Here is a 20,789-nt window from a genome sequence, read left to right on the forward strand (position 1 = left end):
CGTTTAGTTTTTATTGCCGTTTCAAATATACCGGTCATTTTTGAAACACCCTGTACATGCTTTTGTCATCGTTAGCAAAGTGGTTATTGCGAAGGATGAACTTGGATTGTTTTCCTTTCAGTTCTTGCTAGCTTGTTGATGTACAGAATATGTAATAACGAATCAATACGTAAATACACAGCTCTAAAATAGGCACTATATTTACAATGAGCAGCCTATGTTTCTATCCGTCGATATATCGATACTTCAGTACTTCTTTCCATATATCAAGATCCGGTAACGATATTTATGAATATCGATATATCAGACACCGGGTGTTTTTATAAGTATCACACAGACACTGAAGGCAGTCACACGCATTAGAAATCTGAGACTCTGTCTATGTAGCGGTTCAAAGTTGGACGACCATAGAGAACTAATAGTAGGAAATGCGATGCCAGACTGAGATTCACTGCAAGAATCTTCGTGATAAGTAGTCTAGCCACGAAGGAGGTGGCTTACACAACCCTCGTTCGACCGAGAGTAGAGTATTCCTGTAAGTCTGGGATCCTTACCATATAATAGGTAGGTGAGAAAAGTAATGAGATCGACAACACTGTCGGCAATACCGAACTCTCTGTTGTTCCACTTGTGCAGACTGGTGTGTTCATCTTTCCTTCTAGGTGCTCAGTCCGAGTTTCAACTCCGTACAGACATCACGTGATTTTTTAAAGTGCCATCAATGACGTTATGTTTTCGTGTGTGTTACGAAAATGGTTTAGGGGAATTTAGAGCAATCTTAAGGAAGAAAATTTTGTGTTCAGCTTAGAGAGCCCGTGAGTGCTACCTCAGAAAAGTTGAAACAGGCCTTTGGGAACATTGCTCATCAAGAACACAAGCTTTCGGAAGTCCGAGAACACGTTGAAGGTGAATCTCGCTCAGGAAACCTTCAACTCCAAAAACCGACGACACCATCGAACGAGTCCTTGCTCTTGTGGGATCAGACCTCCCGGACAAACTGTCAACTAAGTGTTTTACGAAGATGTCCTTGAGAGGTTCAGGAAAAGGATGAATCGAGTGAGACCGGATGTTGCAGACAAGTGGTTGCTACACCATGGCAACGCCCCATATCACACGGGGACTTCCATCACGGAATTTTTGGTCTGAAAATGCATTCCTGTTGTTCCAGTCCCCCTATTAACCTGATACAAGTCGTTGTGACTTTTTTCTTTTTCTGAAACGGAAAAATTTGTGAAAAGAACATCGTTCTGGGACTCTGGAGAACATTCAAACAAGTTTAACCGACATATTAAATGCCCTATCAGTTGAAGCCTTCATCGCTGCTACCAAGACGAAACAATGACTCCGCCGGTGTACAGCTGCCGAAGGCAACTACTTCGAAGGGAACAATATTGTTGTTTTAAGAAATAAAAAACCGTGGTGGATAAAAATCAGCCTCATTACTGACCGATGGAATAGAAAAGATCGGAATAAGAGCAGCGCGTTTCGACAAATTTTCATTTAGAAGGCCCGAAAGAATCATGGAAACGTTCAGCCAACTCCGGAGGCAGATGGTAGCAAAAAAGCGTTGCACATCATGAAATGGTTTACTCCGATAAACCTCCGTGAGTGTACGTTTCTGGTAATATTAACTAATATACTACCTCTTGCCACGTATACGGGGTGAACAATAATAAAACCGACAAACTGCCGGGGCGGATTCTTGACTGAAAGTGGAGGAAAAAAGGTCTTTCGAAGATGTGTCCGGAAATGGGCGGTGTGCGTGCAACGACAACAAATCGTCCTGGAGTAGAGTAGAGAGCTGCATCGCAACCACCCACATCATAGCAGATGTTCAAAGTGACCTCCATGGGATGCAGTGTACGCACTCACACGTGGGACGGTAACTGTTCCAAGTACGTGGTCGCCACGACTCCCAAACCACACACTGATGCTGAACCGATGCTGATAAGACGCAACAACCGATCCCCCGAGGATTGGCTGTAGCCCATAGATGACGATTATGCATACTGATGACGCCAGTTCTGGTAAAGGTTGCTTCGTCGCTAAAGAGGGCAGATGACAGAAATCGTGACGGTCTGGTGCAAGAGCCACCACAAAATCCTTCCCGCAGAGGGAAATACGCTGCTGATAATCCTTGCACTCGTTGCAGATGATAGGGATTGTAGCGGCTACCGCGCAGGTACACATAATCGTTATTCTGGCTCACACCATGTTGGCCGGCCATTTTGCTGGAGCTTTTATTAGGGAGCATCTCAACATCCTGTACTACTCGGTTTTCCAAATCTGGTGTATGCACATTCCGCCGTCCCCTCTACACGTTCGTCTGTCTGAAAGGACCAATGATCACACATACGCGCAAAAAAGGGCTTGCAATGTTGTATGATGTACACTACTGGCCATTAAAATTGCTACACCACGAAGATGACGTGCTACAGACGCGACATTTAACCGACAGGAAGAAGATGCTGTGACATGCAAATGATTAGCTTTTCAGAGCATTCACACAAGGTTGGCGCCGGTGGCGAAACCTACAACGTGCTGACATGAGGAAAGTTTCTAACCGATTTCTCATACACAAACAGGAGTTGACCGGCGTTCCCTGGTGAAACGTTGTTGTGATGCCTCGTGTAAGGAGGAGCAATGCGTACCATCACGTTTCCGACTTTGATAAAGGTCGGATTGTAGCCTATCGCGATTGCTGTTTATCGTATCGCGACATTGCTGCTCGCGTTGGTCGAGATCCAATGACTGTTAGCAGAATATGGAATCGGTGGGGTCAGGAGGGTAATACGGAACGCCGTGATGGGTCCCAACGGCCTCGTATCACTAGCAGTCAAGATGACAGGCATATCATCCCCATGGCTGTAACTGATCGTGCAGCCACTTCTCTATCCCTGAGTCAACATACGGGGACGTTTGCAAGACAACAACCATCTGCACGAACAGTTCGACGACGTTTGCAGCAGCATGGACTATCAGCTCGGAGACAATGGCTGCGGTTACCCTTGAGGCTGCATCACAGACAGGAGCGCCTGCGATGGTGTACTCAACGACGAACCTGGGTGCACGAATGGCAAAACGTCATTTTTCGGATGAATCCAGGTTCTGTTTACAGCATCATGATGGTCGCATCCGTGTTTGGCGACATCGCGGTGAACGCACATTGGAAGCGTGTATTCGTCATCGCCACGCTGGCGGATCACTCGGCTTGATGGTATGGGGTGCCATTGGTTACACGTCTCGGTCACCTCTTGTTCGCATTGACGTCACTTTGAACAGTGGACGTTACATTTCACAAGTGTTACGACCCGTGGCTCCACCCTTCATTCGATCCCTGCGAAACCCTACATTTCAGCAGGATAATGCACGACCGCATGTTACAGGTCCTGTACGGATCTTTCTGGATACAGAAAATGTTCGACTGCTACCCTGGCCAGCACATTGCCCACATCTCTCACCAATTGAAAACATCTGGTCAATGGTGGCCGTTCAAATGGCTCGTCACAATACGCCAGTAACTACTCTTGATGAACTGTGGTATCGTGTTGAAGGTGCATGGGCAGTTGTACCTGTACACGCCATCCCAGCTCTGTTTGACGCAATGCCCAGGCGTATCAAGGCCGTTATTACGGCCAGAGGTGGTTGTTCTGGGTACTGATTTCTCAGGATCTATGCACCCAAATTGAGTGAAAATGTAATCACATTTGATTTCTAGTACAATATATGTGGTGTCACGGCCAGACATCACACTTGCTAGGTGGTAGCCTTTAAATCGGCCGCGGTCCGTTAGTATACGACGGACCCGCGTGTCGCCACTGTCAGTGATTGCAGACCGAGCGCCGCCACACGGCAGGTCTAGAGACACTTCCTAGCACTCGCCCCAGTTGAACAGCCGAGTTTGCTAGCGATGGTTCACTGACAAATTACGCTCTCATTTGCCGAGGCGATAGTTAGCATAGCCTTCAGGTACGTCATTTGCTAGGACCTAGCAAGGCGCCACTATCATTTGCTATTTATCTTGTGATGCATGTGCCGTCAGACCGATGTTCACCAATTATGGATGAAAGTTAAGTATTCCAACAGCTACGACCTTTTTTTTGCTAAAGTCTAACTTCCTTAAATGCTCCAGACCTCACGCCAGCCTGCGTGAGCTTAAACGCGTGCCTTTCGGCTTCCTCCTAGTGGCTTGGCTGTCTTGCCAAGTCACAACAATATATTTGTCCAATGAATACCCGTTTATCATCTGCACTTCTTCTTGGTGTAGCATTTTTAATGGACAGTAGTGTAGTTGGTGTCTGTGAGGGTATTTGTTTCGGTATAGCCGTGCTGCCTCTGCTCGGCCGTACACAAACACCATCTCGGCTTGTTCCTGGCACGAATACCTGGTCATTCTGCTGATTACAGTACTCTGTGTCAGTCACACAGCCTTCAACAGACAAGGAACACACGGCAGGTGATAAGAGGAACTTTAATTCGTCAGCGCCATCCACTGTGTCAAGGATGCATTTCGGGTACATCTTCATAGGACCTTTCTTCTTCCATTTCCAGTCAGGGAACGGTCCCTGCAGTTCGTCGGTTTTATTAAAGTTCACCCTGTATTTCGCGGAAAGATCACGAGGGCGAGACTGGAAAGATTCAAGCTCGCACGGATGCATACCAAAAATCGTTCTTTCGGTGCACCATTTGAAAATGGAACGGGAGAGGGTGGAAGTGACAGTGGAACATGAAGTACCCTCCGCCACACGCCGTGAGCAGTGCGACCCAGCGCCTTACCTGTGTCTCCGGGAGGTGGCAGCAACGAGGCCGCTGCCAGAGGGGTGCGTGCAGCGCCTGCCGGTGGTCCCTGGCTGCTGGCTGCTGGCTGCTGTCGCGGCGCGCAGCGGCGGGGAACGCCTACTGACGGCCGGCACCGCCGAGGGCGCGGGCCGCCGGAGATGCGCCGCTGCGCATGCGCGGGGCACCAGTCTTATCACAAGTCGCGCGTCGGGCAGGGGATGTGAAGGAGGGAAAGGGGGGGGGTGTGTGCAGCCATGACGTCGCACGCACCCAGCTGATCTGCCGCCGACGCGAGGCGGTGCGGCGCCGCTTTCATGTGGTGCGCGCGTGGGACGCCTGCGATGCCGTTTCCGTCACCAGTGACGAGCGGCGCTACCTGCATTAAGCGACGCGGGGGCGGACGTGACGCGGGGACCACCGCTGACGCAAGTCGGTCCTTGTCAAGCGACGCCTTATTTTCGACCGACAGATTCTCATGTACGAATTGAAACCTTTAAACTTTTATAGCCTCAGGTATCTCTTGAAACTTCAACAAGATTTTTCAAAACAAGTAAACCATATTTTGAGAGGACGTAGTACGGACCAAAACAAAAACAGTGTCCAGTAAACATGGGCTCTAAGATTCACACAAGACCAATGAGCACTTGTTCGTCTTCACTACTGTGGAAACACCTCTCTTCTATTGCAATGGCTTTGCTATTACGAACGACGTACGCAGTGCAGCAAGCCAATGAATAAAGAAGTGAGAACACATTATTTTGTTACTGTGAAACACTAGAGCTTCTAACGCAGGGGCCGCCAAGTTTTTGTCCTCAAGAGCCAACATTCAGGTTGTGGGGCGGCATCTCGGGTCGTAGATATTCCTGTCTTATTTTCACTGGTAACCTTCATAAATTCTATGTTATCACCCCCCAATAGACTAGCTGTGGTCAGGGTGCCGTAACTCAGCTACCAGCCCACAAGTACGGTTCGAAGGCGGCACCATTCGTAACACTTCGTGTAGACTGTACTTTGTTGCAGAATGCTGTTGCCACCACCCTCAAAGAACCCAAAGCTGTGACACTTTCGTCGCCTGACAAAGTGTTGTTTGAGTAAACGAATAATTAATTAATAACAGTAATTTTACTTATGCACTACTGGCCATTAAAATTGCTACACCAAGAAGAAATGCAGATGATAAACGGGTATTCATTGGACAAATATATTATACTAGAACTGACATGTGATTACATTTTCACGCAATTTGGGTGCATAGATGCTGAGAAATCAGTACCCACAGCAACCACCTCCGGCAGTAATAACGGTCTTGATGCGCTCGGGCATAGAATCAAAGAGAACTTGGATGGCGTGTACAGGTACAGCTGCCCATGCAGCTTCAACACGATACCACAGTTCATCAAGAGTAGTTACTGGCGTATTGCGACGAGCCAGCTGCTCGGCCGCCATTCACCTGACGTTTTCAGTTGGGGAGAGATCTGGAGAATGTCCTGGCCAGGGCAACAGTCGAACATTTTCTGTATCCAGAAAAGCCCGTACAGGACCTGTAACATGCGGTCGTGCATTATCCTGCTGAAATGTAGGGTTTCGCAGGGATCAAATGAAGGATAGAGCCACGGGTCGTAACACATGTGAAATGTAACGTCCACTGTTCAAAGAGCCGTCAATGCGAACAAGAGGTGACCGAGACGTGTAACCAATGGCACCCCATACCATCATGCCGAATACACGCTTTCAATGTGCGTTCACCGCGATGTCGCAAAACACGGATGCGACCATCATGATGCTGTAAACAGAACTTCATTCGAAAAAAAATGACGTTTTACCATTTGCGCACCCAGGTTCGTCGTTGAGTACACCATCGCAGGCGCTCCTGCAGTTTCAAGGGTAACCGCAGCCATGGTCTCCGAGCTGATAGTCCATGCTGATGCAAACGTCGTCGAAATCTTCGTGGAGATGGTTTTTGTCTTGCAAACGTCCCCATCTGTTGACTCAGGGATCGAGACGTGGCTGCACGATCCGTTACATCCACGCGGATAAGATGCCTGTCATCTCGACTGCTAGTGATACGACGCCGTTGGGATCCAGCACGGCGTTCCGTATTACCCTCTTGAACCCACCGATTCCATATTCCGCTAACAGTCATTGCATCTCGACCAACGCGAACAGCAATGTCGCGATACGATAAACCGCAACTGCGATAGGCTACAATCCGACCTTTATCAAAGTCGGAAACGTGATGGTACGCATGTCTCCTCCTTACACGAGGCATCACATCAACGTTTCACCATGCAACGCCGGTCAACTGCTGTTTGTGTATGCGAAATCGGTTGGAAACTTTCGTCATGTGAGCACGTTGTAGGTGTCGCCACCGACGCCAACCTTGTGTGAATGCTCTGAAAAGCTAATTATTTGTATATCACAGCATCTTCTACCTGTCGGTTAAATTTCGCGTCTGTAGCACGTCATCTTCGTGGTGTAGCAATTTTAATGGCCAGTAGTGTAGCAAAACATTTTTTGAGAGGAGGCAGTACGGACTAAAACAAAAACAGTGTCCAGTAAACATGGGTTCTAAAACTTACACGATACCAATGAGCAGTTGTTCGTCTTTACAACTGTGGAAACGCATCTCTCTTCTATTGCAATCTCTTTGCTATTACGAACGACCTACACAATGCAGTTAGTCAATGAATAAAGAGGTGAGAACATATTATTTTGTTACTGTGAAACACTAGAGCTTCTAACGCAGGGGCCGCCAAGTTTTTGTCCTCAAGAGCCTGTGTCAAACACAGGAGCTTCTAACGCAGGGGTCGCCATGTTTATTTCTTCCAGAACCAACATTGACGTTGTGGGGTGGCATCTCGGGTCGTAGATATTCCTGTCTTATTTTCATTGGTAACCTTCATAAATTAGTATGTTATGAGCCCCCCAATGGACTAGCTACGGTGACGGTGCCGTAAGCCAGCTACCTGCCCACAAGTACTCATCGTTCGAAGACGGCACCATTCGTAGCACTTAGTGTCGACTGTACTTTGTTGCAGAATGCTGCCGCCACCCTCAAAGAACCCAAAGGTGTGACACGTTCGTTGCGCGACAAAGTGTTGCGTTGTGTGAGTAAACGATTAATTAATTAATAGCAGTAATTTTACTTATATATAAATGCATTGTGCAGTACGCAACACGATCGCAAATATTTACTGAATGTTTTGATTGGTTGGTTGGTTTCGTGGAGGCTTTAAGGTGCCTCTTACGTGAGTAAGACATTTTTACCAGTTTTAATAAATTATTGTCTCTTATTGATGTATTCACGATAGTTACTAAGCGCTGTAGTCCGTAGCCGGCCATGAGTCTGGGAGCATTTCCCACGCTGGCTGGCTGGCTAGGTGACGAAGCGACCGTATGTCGCGCGTAGTGGGGCGGGGCTCGGCGCTGGACCGTAGCAACAAGCGTCAGCCTGGGAAATATACATGACGGGAAGTACCGCCATCTTGGCGCCGAAGTCACCAATTTTCTTTATTTGTATTTAATAATTAAAGTCATTTATGACAACATGAATACTAGGAAGAGCCTCTGGATGTTTAAAACCATTTATCATAATTTTGACTCGTTAAAATTCACACCCGTTCATTAACAAATGCATATCTTAGTAAGTACGAACTTGATCGGAAATCCACGAACTGTGACGAAACTAGTAAGAGATACGGACTGCGCGCCAAAGTCGGCAGTCGCCGTTAAGAGCTCTTCCTGTCTTGTTCGATGGTAGCCACGCTCTCGGTTACGAGTAGTTTGTGACATGAGTGTTTCATTATTGATCCAATACGAATAAAAGTGATATTACGGCATTCTGGATGTTAATTTCGAGTAAATAGGTACCCCAAAGTTGATCGACAGCAATTTCAGATAATTAGCTTCCACCGACAGAGACATCCAATGCGCCAATGAAGAATCTGCACGGGACGACATTTACGAGAGCTGCACCGCGCACAGGTAGGAGGAAATGCGACGACACGACCCACCAAGGCGGATCAAGGAAGGTCCGACTTGTTGTTGTTGTTGTGGCCTTCAGTCCTGAGACTGGTTTGATGCAGCTCTCCATGCTACTCTATCCTGTGCAAGCTTCTTCATCTCCCAGTACCTACTGCAACCTACATCCTTCTGAATCTGCTTAGTGTATTCATCTCTTGGTCTCCCCCTACGATTTTTACCCTCCACGCTGCCCTCCAATACTAAATTGGTGATCCCTTGATGCCTCAGAACATGTCCTACCAACCGATCCCTTCTTCTGGTCAAGTTGTGCCACAAACTTCTCTTCTCCCCAATCCTATTCAATACTTCCTCATTAGTTATGTGATCTACCCATCTAATCTTCAGCATTCTTCTGTAGCACCACATTTCGAAAGCTTCTATTCTCTTCTTGTCCAAACTATTTATCGTCCATGTTTCACTTCCATACATGGCTACACTCCATACAAATACTTTCAGAAATGACTTCCTGACACTTAAATCTATACTCGATGTTAGCAAATTTCTCTTCTTCAGAAACGCTTTCCTTGCCATTGCCAATCTACATTTTATATCCTCTCTACTTCGACCATCATCAGTTATTTTGCTCCCCAAATAGCAAAACTCCTTTACTACTTTAAGTGTCTCATTTCCTAATCTAATACCCTCAACATCACCCGACTTAATTCGACTACATTCCATTATTCTCGTTTTGTTTTTGTTGATGTTCATCTTATATCCTCCCTTCAAGACACCATCCATTCCGTTCAACTGCTCTTCCAAGTCCTTTGCTGTCTCTGAAAGAATTACAATGTCATCGGCGAACCTCAAAGTTTTTATTTCTTCTCCATGGATTTTAATACCTACCCCGAATTTTTGTTTTGTTTCCTTTACTGCTTGCTCAATATACAGATTGAATAACATCGAGGAGAGGCTACAACTCTGTCTCACTCCCTTCCCAACCACTGCTTCCCTTTCATACCCCTCGACTCTCATAACTGCCATCTGGTTTCTGTACAAATTGTAAATAGCCTTTCGCTCCCTGTATTTTACCCCTGCCACCTTTAGAATTTGAAAGAGAGTATTCCAGTCAACATTGTCAAAAGCTTTCTCTAAGTCTACAAATGCTAGAAACGTAGGTTTGCCTTTCCTTAATCTTTCTTCTAAGATAAGTCGTAAGGTCAGTATTGCCTCACGTGTTCCAGTATTTCTACGGAATCCAAACTGATCTTCCCCGAGGTCGGCTTCTATTAGTTTTTCCATTCGTCTGTAAAGAATTCGTGTTAGTATTTTGCAGCTGTGGCTTATTAAACTGATTGTTCGGTAATTTTCACATCTGTCAACACCTGCTTTCTTTGGGATTGGAATTATTATATTCTTCTTGAAGTCTGACGGTATTTCGCCTGTTTCATACATCTTGCTCACCAGATGGTAGAGTTTTGTCAGGACTGGCTCTCCCAAGGCCGTCAGTAGTTCCAATGGAATGTTGTCTACTCCGGGGGCCTTGTTTCGACTCAGGTCTTTCAGTGCTCTACACTCGCAAATTCCGGGTGGAAATGCTGACCAGTTCTACTGTACGTCACATACACCAGCCTCTACGGACTGGCGGCTAAGCTGAGTAATAACAGTATCAGTTTAGAAGCGAGGGGATCTTGCAAGGCGACCAAACAGCGAGGTCATCGGTACCATCGTCTTAGGGAAGGATGGGGAAGGAAGTCGGCCGTGCCCTTTCAAAGGAACCATCCCGGCACTTTTATGAAGCGATTTAGGGAAATCACGGAAAACCGAAATCAGGACGGCCGGACGCGGGTTTGAACCGTCGTCCTCCCGATTGCGAGTTCAGTGCTAATCACTGCGCCATCTCGTTCGGTAAATGTTTTGAATATCGCATTTTTCTGCATATTGTGTTGTACTACAACAGCCTCAATTTAGTTACATATATGTATCGCATTTGAAGATGACCGTCTATACCAGGGGCGGGCAGAAATCCTGCACGTGTGCGGGGCACTTGCACGCGTGCAGTTAACAGGTGTTTCGCGTGCACTCAGGGGCAAGCTGGCCACCCGCTTATCTCCCATCCCCACCATACCTTCTGTCCGCTCCTTCCTCTGTAATGCGTTTTGTTTTTCTAGCCCGCTTTATTGAATGATGGAATAAGGTTAGCAGGAGTGCTTGAAATAAATCATGGTTTGAAAGAGTACCTATTAACTACGATACGTCTTATTTAATTATCACAGGTGGAGTTTACAATACGTTTAATATCTGGAACAGAAGTTCTACATACAGACAAACGCAAACAGTTACGTAAATTTTCATCACTTATGTTTGCTCTTAAACCGAGACTTATTAATTCAGCGAATGGTTTTCCAGCTCTCACTATATTAAGCGCAATTTTATAGCTTGCACGTACCGCTGGGCTATTATTGTTGTCGTCCTGAAAAATTGAAAACAGTGCTCCATAAAATGTTAAATCACTTAGATGAGAAACACGACGAAAGAAAATCGCAGATCTCTCGTGACAACGGCAACTAGGACAGATGCATATAATATCGTCAGGTCGCCCTTCTTAAGCTCAGTCAATTTCCCATTCCGCTCAGAATCCGACAATAAATTGTACTCGTCCTTGTGAAATTTATTATAATGACCATCAATACTAAACTTCCGCTGATCAGCGAGAATACTGCCACATATTAAATATTTCGAATTTTCACGTTTTTGCGCAAAGAAAAAATGATTCTCCCATTACTTTTTAAAAGATAGCAAATCTCCACGTCTCCGTTTCCTTGATTCACTCTGCATTTTCCGGTTCTTGAAACACAACGTTCACTACGTAGTGGTCGCTTCGCTTCAACGTCCGCGGCTTAGCCTTGTACTACACTGCCGCAACCTGCCGGCTGTCGCCACGATTGCACGCGAGCAGCACACGTGCAGCGCTGTGCGCTCACAAGCCGCGTGCAACGTTTGCCCGCCCCTGGTCTATACAATGCGCATTCACGATTCCATATTACGTACGTCTGAAATACACCACCGTTTGTAGAAATTGCAACACAAAGAAGGAAAGGTATGAATTCAATTAATTTAATACCACAGGTTAGGTACATGACAAGCAACAAATGATTACTTTTTCAAATCTGTACATGCCATTTGAGCCCTATTATTCAGTATGCCGTGTGGCCACCATGCGCTGCAATTAGACAGCTGTTATACGTCGTGGCATTGAATCAGTAAGGTTCTGAATACGTTCCTGGGGAATTCCCCCCACGCAGTTTGTATCCGAGCCCACAAATCCGTGACACCAGTTACTGGAGGACCGTGACCCACCAGGTGCCGACCAACCATATCTCAGACATGTTCGATGGGCGACATGTCTGGCGAATGTGCATGTCAGGGAAGGAATGATACCCGTCGCTCTTCGAAGAAGGCCTGTACATTCCTCGCAATATCTGTCTGGGCATTGTCTTGTTGAAATGTGGCCTGTGGAGATGCCTGAAGCAGGGGGGAGTACCTAAGCCTCCACAACCTCCGTTAGGTACCGGTTGCTGTTCAAAGTGCCCGCAATACGTATGAAGCTATATCGGTTGCTGTAACCAATGGTGCCCCAAACCATCACACCTGGTGTTTGTCCGCTCTGCCGCTCCACAGTGCAGCCCTCCAGGTTGCGCTGACCACGGTACCGCAGGACGCGTATGCGGCCATCACTGTAGGACACGTTGAAGCGGGACTCGTCCGAAAACATTACATGTTGCCACTCAGCACTCCAGTGACGGTGTTCAGGTACAGTCGCAGGAGCTTGTGGTTTCTGGACAATGGAAGCCGACGTAATGGCATGCGTTCAGCCAGTCCAACCCGATGCAGACGGCGACGAACCGTCTATGCAAAAAAGTTCACACCTACAGGGCTATTACAAATGATTGAAGCGATTTCATAAATTCACTGTAGCTCCATTCATTGACATATGGTCACGACACACTACAGATACGTAGAAAAACTCATAAAGTTTTGTTCGGCGGAAGCCGCACTTCAGGTTACTGCCGCCAGAGCGCTCGACAGCACAGTGAGACAAAATGGCGACAGGAGCCGAGAAAGCGTATGTCGTGCTTGAAATGCACTCACATCAGTCAGTCATAACAGTGCAACGACACTTCAGGACGAAGTTGAACAAAGATCCACCAACTGCTAACTCCATTCGGCGATGGTATGCGCAGTTTAAAGCTTCTGGATGCCTCTGTAAGGGGAAATCAACGGGTCGGCCTGGAGTGAGCGAAGAAACGGTTGAACGCGTGCGGGCAAGTTTCACGCGTAGCCCGAGGAAGTCGACGAATAAAGCAAGCAGGGAGCTAAACGTACCACAGCCGACGGTTTGGAAAATCTTACGGAAAAGGCTAAAGCAGAAGCCTTACCGCTTACAATTGCTACAAGCCCTGACACTCGATGACAAAGTCAAACGCTTTGAATTTTCGGCGCGGTTGCAACAGCTCATGGAAGAGGATGCGTTCAGTGTGAAACTTGTTGTCAGTGATGAAGTGATGGGGTTATGTGAAAGATTCAGTATTTAAACCTCCTCCACCAAGAAATGTGCCAGAACTGCGAGCTCGCATCAACGATGCTTTCGAACTCATTGATGGGGACATGCTGCGCCGAGTGTGAGAGGAACTTGATTATCGGCTTGATGTCTGCCGAATCACTAAACGGGCACATATCGAACATTTGTGAATGCCTAAAAAAACTTTTTGAGTTTTTGTATGTGTGTGAAAAGCATTGTGAAAATATCTCAAATAATAAAGTTATTGTAGAGCTGTGAAATCGCTTCAATCATTTGTAATAACCCTGTATTGCAGTGCTCCAGCGACGAGCCAACACTGTGGATGACGCTGTACGGTCTCGCAATGGCCATGCGGACAAGACGAGGGTCATTGCGTGCTGTGGTCATGTTCCGTGGTTCCCGCTCGTTGCTGCGTACGACCTTCCACTATCCACCGCTTCCACACACGCATCACTGTCGTAGCAGCATGCCCTGTGCGAGCCGAAATGTCACAGTATGACAACCTCTTTTCCCGGAGACCGATCATTCTGCCCCGTTCGAATTCGCTCACATGCCGGACGTCGACGAGGCATTCTGGCACTCACTGTATTATTTCCACCACGTGTGGCGGCTCTGCACCGACTACACTAGGCGCAACACCGACCCTGCCGGACCGACACGAGAGGGCTCTGCTCGGCCTGTATGTACCCCATCTCGCTGCAAAACGTGTCACGTATTTCTTGCACACCCGTCGCCACTTCCGCCAAGTGCGGCGCTATTCGGGTAATTCTTTCTCGGTGTTGCACCTTTCACAAACGGCAGTGTATACAGTGTGTTACAATAAGGTACGGCCAAACTTTCAGGAAACATTCCTCACACACAAATAAAGAAAATATGTTATGTGAACATGTGTCCGGAAACGCTTAATTTACGTGTTAGAGCTCATTTTAGTTTCGTCAGTATGTACTGTACTTCCTCGATTCACCGCCAGTTGGCCCAATTGAAGGAAGATAATGTTGACTTCGGTGCTTGTGTTGACATGCGACTCATTGCTCTACAGTACTAGCATCAAGCACATTAGTACGTAGCATCAACAAAAGTGGTTCAAATGGCTCTGAGCACTATGGGACTTAACATCTGTGGTCATCAGTCCCCTAGAACTTAGAACTACTTAAAACCTAACTAACCTAAGGACATCACACACATCCATGCCTGAGGCAGGATTCGAACCTGCGACCGTAGCAGTTGCGCGGCTCCGGACTGAGCGCCTAGAACCACTAGACCACCGCGGCCGGCGTAGCATCAACAGGTTAGTGTTCATCACGAACGTGGTTTTGCAGTCAGTGCAATGTTTACAAATGCGGAGTTGGCAGATGCCCATTTGATGTATGGATTAGCACGGGGCAATAGCCGTGGCGCGGTACGTTTGTATCGAGACAGATTTCCAGAACGAAGGTGTCCCGACAGGAAGACGTTCGAAGCAATTGATCGGCGTCTTAGGGAGCACGAACATTCCAGCCTATGACTCGCGACTGGGGAATCAGCGTCAGAGAAGTTTCTGCTGTACAAGGTAACGTTGACCACGTCACTGTATGGAGAGTGCTACGGGAGAACCAGTTGTTTCCGTACCATGTACAGCGTGTGCAGGCACTATTGGCAGCTGATTGGCCTCCACCGGTACACTTCTGCGAATGGTTCGTCCAACAATGTGTCAATCCTCATTTCAGTGCAAATGTTCTCTTTACGGATGAGGCTTCATTCCAACGTGATCAAATTGTAAATTTTCTCAATCAACATGTGTGGGTGCACGCAATTGTGCAATCACGTCATCAACACAGATTTTCAGTGAACGTTTGGGCAGGCATTATTGGTGATGTCTTGACTGGGCCCCATGTTCTTCCACCTACGCTCAATGGAGCACGTTGTCATGATTTCATACGGGATACTCTACCTGTGCTGCTAGAACATGTGCTTTTACAAGTACGACACAACATGTGGTTCAAGCACGATGGAGCTCCTGCACATTTCAGTCGAAGTGTTCGTACACTTCTCAACAACAGATTCGGTGACCGATGGCTTGGTAGAGGCGGACCAATTCCATGGCCTCCACGCTCTCCTGACCTCAACCCTCTTGACTTTCATTTATGCGGTCATTTGAAAGCTCTTGTCTACGCAACCCCGGTACCAAATGTAGAGACTCTTCGTGCTCGTATTGTGGGCGGCTGTGATACAATACGCCATTCTCCATGGCTGCATCAGCGCATCAGGGATTCCATGCGACGGAGGATGTATCCTCGCTAACGGATGACATTTTGAACATTTCCTGTAACAAAGTGTTTGAAGTCACGCTGGTACGTTCTGTTGCTGTGTGTTTCCATTCCATGATTAATGTGACTTGAAGAGAAGTAATAAAATGAGCTCTAATATGGCACATGTCCACATAACATATTTTCTTTCTCTGTGTGTGAGGAATGTTTCCTGAAAGTTTACCCGTACCTTTTTATAACACCCTGTATACAATAATAGCTGATCGGTATGAGGCACACACAGCCATGAGTTGTCAGCAATAAAAGATAAACAATGAAACATTCCCCCTCTCACATCCTCTACCCCAGTGGTTACCAATCTTTCTGACACCATTACCCCTGTGCCAAATCAGATGATATCCGATTTCCCGAATAAGGTTTGGGACGTAACTAAACATTAAACCGTAAATAATTAACACTCGTCTTTCAAAATGGCAAATGATTTTCAGTTCTTAGCTAACGTTCAAACAACTATAGCTCACATGTTTTCTACGTTTTTGACTGCACGAAGAAATAATGTTCATTCAGTTCTTCGCTTGTGTTTCCATTGCCGCCGTAGTCGAATGTGTACGTTCACTCCTGTATTCTCCGAATGGAATCGGTGTTCTTAAGAGTTCTTCCAATAATGATAGCTACTAATCACCGATGCAATAATAGTAGCTTCTAATCACGGAACTTTTTTAAAATTAATATCTGTTCCCTTTCAAGGAAATCTTTCTGGAATGTGTTGCCTTTTTGAGATGCAACAAATAGTGCTTTCACACGAATTTCATTATCTGCAAATATTTCGTCAGCCACAGAGGTCGCTCTTAGAACGCAGATATTTACTTGTCACTTTTCAACATCAGAAAAATAGTTGCTATTAGAATTTATTACTGAAGATAAGTGATAACTACTACCACTGGATGGACAACAAAAGAAATAAACAGATACGTTGAAATGGTCTCCAGTGCTAATAACTCTTTGCATTGAGTCCTGGCCTTTGAACATGAAAATCATTTAAACTTCGAGGGCTACTCAGCTACGCATAGAGATATGCACGTTGCATGTTACTGGGAAAGACAGAAAAGCAAGAAACGGGTTAGGGAACAGACTAGAGTTGAAGATGTAATTGTGATAGAGATAGAAAAAGGTGGAGATGGGGTGAACAGCAACAAGAAAGTTGGATGGTACGTGCCCAAAGGAAAATCTTTTATGGCTTCCAAGAAATAACCGAAGACTGAGAGAAACTAAGGTAAGGTGGCTAGATGGCGATACAAAATAATTAGGAGCTGCAGGGATTCGTATCGCTCAAAGTCGCAGGACATGGAGATATATGGGGATGCTTTATCCAGCAGTGGAAGTCAAATGGCTGTTGATGATGCTCCGTTACATGTTAAAGTGTACAGTAACAGTGATTACATTTTTAAAAAATCATTTTGAGTGGTCACTAAATAATCAATGAATTCATTTTGGCTTTACCCCTCAGAAAGTATCATTTTACCCCTCGGGGTGTAATTATCCCTTGGTTGGGGACCACTGGTCTACCCTGCAGTGGTCGCGTTACTTACTCTTCTGCCCCTGAGGCAAGCAGCCAACATTATTTAGCTCACTGCCAAATTCACCAACACCAATTAAAATTAAGCATGTCTTACAATACTACCGTCTCTGTAAGTACTTACACTCTTACACTCTTAAAAAGCTCTTGCCGATAGCTGGCGTTTTCGGATTCGGCTGCCAGTCGCTAGATGCATATTATTGTAGAAAATGGCCGAGAAGCGTGGGCCGCAGGGTTACTTAATTCGGGCCGTATGCGGCATGCATGCCGCAGTTTGACGACCACTGCTTCAGTGTAACCTGCTTGCTATTGCATGCGACCTGCAGTTGCCAGTCACCGCTAAAGGAGGTGTTCGTTATTTTGTCGTATCATGGTGAGGTTTGCTTCTGTCTGACGTCTTAGGGAATCACGCACTCTCTGATAAACACCATTTTGGCCACGGACGCGCTAGCAGCCATTGATGTTGCCTTCACTTACCGTTTGTGCAACATTAATGGAGCTTGCATACCGAAAAGAAGATGACGTCTCTCACTTACTTAGTGCAACAATAGGCTTGCATTATGTTGTTAAGTGAAAATATAAAACTACAATATAAAAGCAGGGAGTGCGGTTTGCCGGCCGCGGTGGTCTCGCGGTTAAGGCGCTCCGTCCGGAACCGGGCGACTGCTACGGTCGCAGGTTCGAATCCTGCCTCGGGCATGGATGTGTGTGATGTCCTTAGGTTAGTTAGGTTTAAGTGGTTCTAAGTTCTAGGGGACTGATGACAACAGATGTTAAGTCCCATAGTGCTCAGAGCCATTTGAATCATTTGAACCATTTGTAGTGCGGTTTATGGTTCGGCGGCACCCTCAGCGTTGCATTTACTCGACCCAATGCACCACTGTGGCGTCCGCCTACCGACAGGAGCCTTTAGGATGAGTCCAGTGACCAGCGTCCTGGTGGAGGCCGGAGTCCCTCCATTGCAGGTTAGGCGTGTGCAAGTTCTCTCCAGTTACGTTTCACTCGTTTGTAGTTCTCCTGCGCATCCAAATTACCGTTTCCTTTTCCCGTCCACGGCGATTCATCTCCCTCATGGACGGCCCAGGTCAGGGCTTACAATAGCAGTTCGTGTACGATCCCTTCTCTCCGAACTGGAGTCCTTGCCTTTACCGCCTATACTTGAGGTTCATTCAAGAACACCTCCACGGTGTACACCTAGGCCGCGGCTTCGCCTGGACATTTCACATGGCCGTAAGGACTCTGTTAACCCTGCGACTTTCCGCTGCCACTCCCTCTCGATTCTCGACATGTACTGGGGTCATGAAGTGGTTAACACCGAAGGCTCGATGGCTGATCGTTAACGTTGACTTCGCCTATGTCCATGGAGGACACACAGAACAGCACTCCTTACCAGATGGCTGCAGTGTTTTCACTGCAGAGCTGGAGGCCGTATCTCGTGCCCTTGAGCACATCCGCTCATGCCCAGGCGAGTCATTTCTCCCGTGTACTGACTCCTCGAGCAGCCTACAAGCTATCGACCAGTACTACCCTCGTCATCCTTTGGTAGCGACCGTCCAGAAGTCCATCTATGCCATGGAACGGTCCAGTCGTTCAGTGGTCAGGTCGGAATCCCAGGCAACGAACTTGCCGACAGGCTGGCCAGACAGGCTACGTGGAAACCGCTGATCGAGATCGGCTTCTCTGAAGCTGACTTGCGCTCAGTATTACACCGCAAGGTTTTGAGGCTTTGGGAGACGGAATGGCATAACAAGCTGCGTGCCATTAAGGAAACTACGAATGTGTGGGAGACCTCCGTGCGCGCCTTTGGCAGGAACTCTGTGGTTCTCTGTCGGCTGTGCATCGGCCATATGTGGCTGACGCGAGGACCCACCTCATTGTCGCTGTGGCTAACGAATGACGGTCGTCCACCTCTTGCTGGACTGCCCACTTTTAGCCGCTCTGCGGCGGGCTTTTAACTTTCCCAGCTGCCTACCTTCAGTGTTGGGCGACAATGCCGCACTAGCAGCTTTATTATTATTATTATACAAATTTGGCCGTTAAAGACCGTGAAAACAGTTATTTCTTGCGCTTCTGGGAAGTCTTCTTTCTCTCAATCCACACTTCTTTCATTCTTGCGCTGAAGGCGGCTTTTCTCTCTTCAGACCATTTAGTTCCACAAGTCTTCTTAATTTTCACACCGAAACCCGTGAATGAATTCAGTTTTTTTCTAAAAAGGTTTCTGTTAAATATTGTTTCCTGATCTATGTCCATTTCTTTTAGATCTTTCTGTGTTGACAAACCATAAATTTTTATTTCTTAGATTTGCGATGTACGAAAATATTTGTTTTGTAAGCCTATTCGGGTTCATCCTCATGATGTGAGCATAAAAGGAGCATCTTTTTCTAATTTCGTCTGTAATTTTGCTGCACTTCGTATACACTTCTTTGTTGCTTTTTAGTCTGTATACAGGCTTGCCTTGATCATCTGTTATTTTCCTGTGTCAAAGAATTGTCCTCACAATTCTTCTTTCACGATTTTCTATCTGTTCTGCGTATGTAAAATTTGCCAGTGTTTCTGATGCATATAGTATCTGCGGTCTAATGACAGTCTGGTAGTCTCTGAGTTTAATGTTTTTGGATATACATTTTTTTGAATACATTTGTCTGCAGTAGTGAGTTGCTGTCTCTAGTTTTTGTATTCTAGCCCTGCAGGCTGGACGACCTTTTGCCACACGCTGAATTAGTTCACCAACATATTTAAAATGTTTAGATACCTGTATTTTCCCGTATTTCGTAGTTATTTTCTTTGGTGGATTTTTGATATTTGTAATGATTTCTGTCTTTTCAAATGAAATTTGCAAGCCTGCTTTTTCAGCAGTTTCTTTAAGTAATTCTATTTGTTTTATTGTGTCTTTTTGTGTGTAAGCTAAACAGGCGAGATCGTCAGCGAAGGCAAAACAGTTGGTTTCAATGGCTTTGTAGCACTTCCCTCCAATTTGGACTTTCTCAACTCCATGTTTTTGCGTGAGTTTTCTCCATTCCTCTATGACTTTATACAGAACACAGTTGAAGAGTACCGGGGACAGCGCATCTCCTTGTCTGACGCCGGTTTTGACCTCGAAATGCCGTGAAATTTCTCCTTGGAGTTTTACTTTTGATGTTGTATTTGTTAATGTTTCTTTGATTATGGTGATTGTTGTTTCATCTATTTCATATTCTCAAAGTGTTTTGATGAGTGTGTCCCTATCGATTGAGTCATAAGCTTTTTTGAAATCAATGAATGTTATGAAATATTTCTTGCCCCTTGTAGATAAATAGTTCATTGTTGTTTTGAGGTTAAAAATTTGTTCGGCGCAGGATCTTCCTGGTCTGAAGCCAGCTTGATATTCTCCAAGTTTTCCCTCTATAATTGGTGATACACGATTGAGCAGGGCTTTTGATAGAATTTTGTATGGGACTGGGAGCAGCGATATTCCACGATAGTTGTTAACATCCCTTTTGTCACCTTTTTTAAAGAAAGGGTGAATTAGGGCAGTTTTCCAGTGACTTGGGATTTTCTTGGTTTCCCATACTTGTTCAAGTTCTTTGTGTAGTGCTTCTACTGATGTTTCTCCCCCAAGCTTGAGCATTTCTGCTGTAATTGTGTCTTCTCCACATGCTTTCCTGTT

This window comes from Schistocerca cancellata, chromosome 6, assembly GCF_023864275.1.
Source record: "Schistocerca cancellata isolate TAMUIC-IGC-003103 chromosome 6, iqSchCanc2.1, whole genome shotgun sequence".
NCBI classification, from domain to species: Eukaryota; Metazoa; Arthropoda; class Insecta; order Orthoptera; family Acrididae; genus Schistocerca; species Schistocerca cancellata.